A 7,122-nucleotide genomic window follows, 5' to 3' on the forward strand; every position below is an offset into this window, starting at 1 on the left:
ATTGAAAGTTGATAAATCAATTTAGAGAAAATTAAGGCCCTTAATAAGTATTAAAAAGTCTTAAATTATTGTATATATAATTTTCTCGCATCAGGGCGCCGCTATCAATATGGCGTATTTAAACCCCTTTTGAATGAGCGCCAGCAGTCGCAGTTCACTTTCACTTTCGATTTCGCGATCGCGCGGCGCACATCTTACGATAAAAGATATTTGTCAAGGAGCTGTTGAGGAGCAAATCCTCCAACATCTTGTCAGTTATCTCTCCTTCTCCACAAAAGAGCTATGGTTTGCAGACAGTTATAAGAGTTAATGTTACAAATACATCTTTTGAATATACTGTGTGAACTTTATTTTCCCTCCTCAATAAGTTTTATCAGTTGTTTTGTTTATTGGTCTAATTCTTGTTTCTTGGGTTGCATTGGGTTAGTCACTCAATTAATTATCTTGTGCTTCGTTCCCCACTTCTGAATTATGTTGTATTGATAAGGAGTTATCACAAAGTAAGTCTGTTTAGTTGTGCTATCTTGCAATCAATATATAATAAATGTAGGTTAAAGTGTTGCCGATGTAACCGGTTAAAACTTGGACTGGCAATGAGGTCTTAAAATGTATGGAAATAGTCTTAAAAAAGGTCTTAAAAGGTATTAAATTTAACTCCATGATTCCTGTATATACCCTGGAGAAACTGCGGCCGGCAGGTGGTAGAAGACGGAACACATTAGCATTATCATAGATCTGAGTAATAACAGGCCTATTTCGACGGAATCTCCTTCTTTTTGTGAGACGGGATAGTCCTGATCGTATATGTATGTAATTTTTCACCCCTCTTCAGGAATAACTGCAGAATTTTTCATTGAAATTTGGTTCTGGAATATTAGCTCAAGTCTATTTTTGTTTATATTTTGACAAATATATTCCCCACCTCTTGTAATGTTGTTTCAGATCATTTATATGAAAGGAAAAAGTACTAAGATGTATGTGTGTTCTGTTGCAGCTTTACAGCTCATTCAAGTGCTCCAGTCTGGTTTTTGATTCTACTTCATCCTTCAGTATTCTACTTCATCTTTAAAAGTAAGATTAAATAGAGTTTTAAACTTGATTTAGCCAACTATTTTGTCAAATACTGACAATGATCCACACTTCAGCTTTAACATGTAATAAATGTGCAATGTCAAAAGATTCATATCAATATTTAAGGTAAAATTTTTACAAACCTATTTTTACATCCTACATTTAACAGTAATCTTTGCTATGAGATGTCATGAAATTTGTATGAAAATGTGCTTGTGTGATTACAGGTGCTGTAAGAAAAAGTCAACACGGATACTTGTTACTTATTTCAATGTTTTTGTTTTTCACTCTTGTCCTAAGGTCATCATAGTCAGCCGGATCCAGACCAGATGATGGACCTGCACCCGGAGACGACCAAAACTCAGCCCTGAATGTCAGCGAAGACCACGACAAGTGAACATCACGACTGGACAGCCATCGGCACAGATCCTCAGCAAAGACCATGAGAAACAGACAAGTCCTCTATACAGACCCCTATGGCCAGCAATGAATGTGTCAGTCCAGGAGCTGCTAGGACCACAATGCAGCTTTATCATATTTATAGTCACTGTTAAACCAGTCTTCCACTACTGGCTAAACGGCAGCCCTGCTGGATAGACTACAACTTCTCCTCCTACCAAATGACAGTGTGACGTATCCTGATCTTCAAGCAGTCGGAGCTGGGGGCTGTTTCATAAAAGACGCTAAGAAAAGTGGGGATTAAAGTCCAAAACCTGACTTGAAATAACCTAACAAATCAATCGGGACTAAAGCGGTTTCATAAACGACAACTTAAATTCATGCAATCTCACTAATTTGATCCAGGTTCAATGAGTCAGGATAATTTGATGTGCACGCTTATTCTTAAGCAGCCAATGCGTTCCTATTGGTCAGTGATTTCAAGTTTTCCTTTCTCTTTGGAGTATTACTAGCTGATTGTGCATAGATAAGATCCCTGAAGTTGCAAAGACTAAAGTCTCAAAACCAAAGATATATTCTTTATCAAAGTTAAGACTCTGCCACGCCCCCCTAAAACGGCTCGTTCTAACACGCCCCCACATATCTACCTCACTATGTGGAAATATTTGCATAATGCGGCCCAAATGTGCACGCAAAGAAAGAAGGCGTGGTTTCAGCAACCGCAGTTAGTGTTGAAGCAGCCATGTCAGGGAGACGCTGTGTGTTTCCATGCAAAAGCACTTTATTTGGCCTTCCGAAAGTAGATGAATTTAGGAATCTTTAAGATTAGCTACTTACAACAGAACAGCAATGCATTTTATGGACGACCGTTTCGTGAAACTAGGAGAGGAGGTAATTCTGACTTTGCTATGACAATCTGGCGCTTCTGAATCAGCTACTGTTTTGTTATTAGTTTAAGTATTTGCCATTGACTGTTCAAATGCGGAGTTTTGCGCATCGTGTGTGCGCGAGCGAGCGAGAGAGAGAGAGAGCGTGAGAGAGGGGGTCACATCACAGTGGAGTCAGCTGTCTTAACCGTGGCTTGTGTACTGCAAACACATATTCATCACTGTGTCTGTCACGAGACTCTGTTCCCCTTTCGGGCTCTGTCTTTACATTTATTTTGAAAGATGAAGCTCGCGATTATGGTAAGGGGCGTTACATTTGCGCTAAACAGATGGAACACAATAGAATAACTGCGCAATAATTCTGAATAAAATATGCATTCTGCTAAAATATTTGTTGTTGGACATTAAATGTGACACATGTCGAATTTTAATCCTACATAGAAGTGTATTTTTATGATAGCAGTAACTAAATTTTAATCAATAAAGTTTTCAATAAACTGTAAATCAAATGTAAGCTAAATAATACAGCCCTAATTACTAGCTCAAATGAGTTCGTGTGTATTCCTCTTATCATAAAAATCATATTTATATGATATTATCATATAAAATATAGTATTTTACATGATTTATTTTAATTTTTAATTTAGTGATTTTAACTTTTAATTTAATGTTTTTAATGCTTTAAATAGCAATTGTGTATTGTAATGTTTTAATGTTCTACTAGTAACCATAAAGTACAGCTGTCATAAAACCAGAGAGAAAGGCTGCATGGCTAGAAACTGCTGAGCAACTGAATGCGCATGTAGCAGCATGTTAAAATGTTTTTAAATATCTTAGAACAAAGTCATTAAATCAGTCGGTTGCAGCCTATATTTTTATTTATTTAAATTGCATTTTCTGTATACTTTTATTTTTGGACTGATAACGTCAAATGTGAGAGAGTCAACGTTGTAATATCAATGCGTTCCTATCGGTCAGTGTTAGAGGAGCTCAGCTTAGCCTGCTCTGGACCAGCTTAGTTTCCCAGCATAAATTGCCACAGTGACTGAGCTTGAGCTATGCTAATTTTGCTTTATGAAACCAAATCAAGTGAAAATAAGTCAGACTAACTGAAATAAGCCTGGTTTATAAAATATGATGATTAACATCAGTCTACAATCAGGCTAGTGATGCAGCCTGAAATCATAATCACAGCATCTTTGTTCATTTAGCCAGAGGAGAGCTGAGCTGACTGCTCCTGGTTTCTCCCAAGCTGTTTTTTCTTCGTTTCAGTCACCTGCTGGAGTTTGGGTTCCTCTTGCTTAGCCAGGGTTTTAAAAAAACACTGAATATTCAGAAATAATATTGATTTGATTGTACTGACACTATTGCATAATGACAAGACTTGAACTGAATTGAGCTGGATTATGATATCACTGTTTTCTCCAGAGCTGCTTTATTGCCGAATCGACTTTGTTTCATAATGTATTAATTTTGCAACATTTTCACTCGTATTGAATTTTGTTAAATCAACATCAAGCTGAGACAAAGTGAATAATGAAACTTGGGTGCTATAAAATTCCTTATAGCTGAATGTCCAGTACATCGTTTTATCTCTTGACCCCTCAAGCCGCTCCTCTTCATCAGGCATCATCTTCCTCATCGTCTTCCGTGAGTGAATGGACACAGACACACTGAACTCTGGACTGGTTCTGGTCGGGTCTCCTCAACAGAGAGAGGCAAACCCATAGAGTCAGCGTCCATCCCTATGAACCCAATTGCTGTCAATTTAAGAAAAGATGAAAATTAGGATATAGCTTAAACACAGTGTATTATCTTCATTCTGAAACAAAGTACTGCTAATAAATTGATACCACGTTCTTTAAAACAAACACACACACACACACACACACAACATACCCCTACAGGAACATACAGAAGTCAGCATCTTCCAGACAGCAGACAGACAGATGGACACTGATGGACACAAGTGTGTGACTGCAGAACCTGTACAGTAACATTAACAGTTACTTATGCCAGCAGTATAGCGCCATCTGGAGGGCGGACCCTCTTACTTACACTTCATGCAGATTAAACCTGAGAATCTTCCTGGTAAACGAGTGACGCTAAAGAGCGAAATACACAACCACGGTGCGGTTATAATGAAAACCGACAAAAAGTTGCTTTTAAAAACCTATGGTATTTGTATCAGTTGAATTTATGGATAATAGTGTTTATTTGTAATAATTTAAAAGTAGAGGAAATAATTGAGGATGCTTGGTTTTCGTGTTATGTGAATAGCGTTGATTCATTAAAAGTCAAAAAATCAGAATTCCGCTAATCAAATCTCTAAACTCCATCACTCAACACTGATTATTAACACAACATAACACAAGACAACCCGTTCAGAATTGCTGTTATCCCCCCCAGTACCTTTCTTGTTAACAGTTAACCTGTTACAGTCACAGAAGTAATATTTACAGATGTAGATACAATAAACAACATATATTTTGTACCTAAATACTTTAAACTTCACTCTACTTATTTGTCTACTTTTTGCTAATTAACATAATATATAAATAAAATAAAAAATAAGTTTAATGACTCACTTGCTGTATTGGAGTTCTGCATGTTCCATGTGATTCGAGAAGTGAACTCCCTTCCCTGGATTTAGGGGTATATTTCGTCCAGAGCCCAGAATAACCAATATAGTAGACTACAGGAGAATGCTTCATAAATTAAATATGCTTCATGTAGTTGTTTAGGCAGGGGCGTTACAACAGATGGTTAAATGAAGAGGGGATATTTCTTTTGCAATTGCGTAGGTCATCCAAAGAAGTGTGCCACCGCAGAACAAAAAAACTATTGAAGTCTAACGCCATCTAAAATCATAATCACAGCATCTTTGTTCATTTATCCAGAGGAGAGCTGAGCTGACTGCTCCTGGTTTCTCCCAAGCTGTTTTTTCTTCGTTTCAGTCACCTGCTGGAGTTTGGGTTCCTCTTGCTTAGCCAGGGTTTTAAAAAAACACTGAATATTCAGAAATAATATTGATTTGATTGTACTGACACTATTGCATAATGGACTGAATTGGGCTGGATCATGATATCACTGTTTTCTCCAGAGCTGCTTTATTGCCGAATCGACTTTGTTTCATAATGTATTAATTTTGCAACATTTTCACTCGTATTGAATTTTGTTAAATCAACATCAAGCTGAGACAAAGTGAATAATGAAACTTGGGTGCTATAAAATTCCTTATAGCTGAATGTCCAGTACATCGTTTTATCTCTTGACCCCTCAAGCCGCTCCTCTTCATCAGGCATCATCTTCCTCATCATCTTCCGTGAGTGAATGGACACAGACACACTGAACTCTGGACTGGTTCTGGTCGGGTCTCCTCAACAGAGAGAGGCAAACCCATAGAGTCAGCGTCCATCCCTATGAACCCAATTGCTGTCAATTTAAGAAAAGATGAAAATTAGGATATAGCTTAAACACAGTGTATTATCTTCATTCTGAAACAAAGTACTGCTAATAAATTGATACCACGTTCTTTAAAACAAACACACACACACACACACACACAACATACCCCTACAGGAACATACAGAAGTCAGCATCTTCCAGACAGCAGACAGACAGATGGACACTGATGGACACAAGTGTGTGACTGCAGAACCTGTACAGTAACATTAACAGTTACTTATGCCAGCAGTATAGCGCCATCTGGAGGGCGGACCCTCTTATTTGTTTCATAATGTATTAATTTTGCAACATTTTCACTCGTATTGAATTTTGTTAAATCAACATCAAGCTGAGACAAAGTGAATAATGAAACTTGGGTGCTATAAAATTCCTTATAGCTGAATGTCCAGTACATCGTTTTATCTCTTGACCCCTCAAGCCGCTCCTCTTCATCAGGCATCATCTTCCTCATCATCTTCCGTGAGTGAATGGACACAGACACACTGAACTCTGGACTGGTTCTGGTCGGGTCTCCTCAACAGAGAGAGGCAAACCCATAGAGTCAGCGTCCATCCCTATGAACCCAATGGCTGTAAATTTAAGAAAAGATGAAAATGACAGGTTAATATCATCATTCAAAAACAAACACGTGTTTATTAATTAATACCACATTCCTTAAAGGCAGCATCTTCGACAGACAGATGGACACTGATGGACACAAGTGTGTGACTGCAGAACCTGTACAGTAACATCAGTAACATTTTATGCCAGCAGTATAGCGCCATCTGGAGGGCGGACCCTCTTACTTACACTTCATGCAGATTAAACCTGAGAATCTTCCTGGTAAACGAGTGACGCTAAAGAGCGAAATACACAACCACGGTGCGGTTATAATGAAAACCGACAAAAAGTTGCTTTTAAAAACCTATGGTATTTGTATCAGTTGAATTTATGGATAATAGTGTTTATTTGTAATAATTTAAAAGTAGAGGAAATAATTGAGGATGCTTGGTTTTCGTGTTATGTGAATAGCGTTGATTCATTAAAAGTCAAAAAATCAGAATTCCGCTAATCAAATCTCTAAACTCCATCACTCAACACTGATTATTAACACAACATAACACAAGACAACCCGTTCAGAATTGCTGTTATCCCCCCCAGTACCTTTCTTGTTAACAGTTAACCTGTTACAGTCACAGAAGTAATATTTACAGATGTAGATACAATAAACAACATATATTTTGTACCTAAATACTTTAAACTTCACTCTACTTATTTGTCTACTTTTTGCAAATTAACATAATATATAAATAAAATA

This window comes from Sinocyclocheilus rhinocerous, unplaced genomic scaffold, assembly GCF_001515625.1.
Source record: "Sinocyclocheilus rhinocerous isolate Xijiao unplaced genomic scaffold, SAMN03320098_v1.1 scaffold1057, whole genome shotgun sequence".
Lineage (NCBI taxonomy): Eukaryota > Metazoa > Chordata > Actinopteri > Cypriniformes > Cyprinidae > Sinocyclocheilus > Sinocyclocheilus rhinocerous.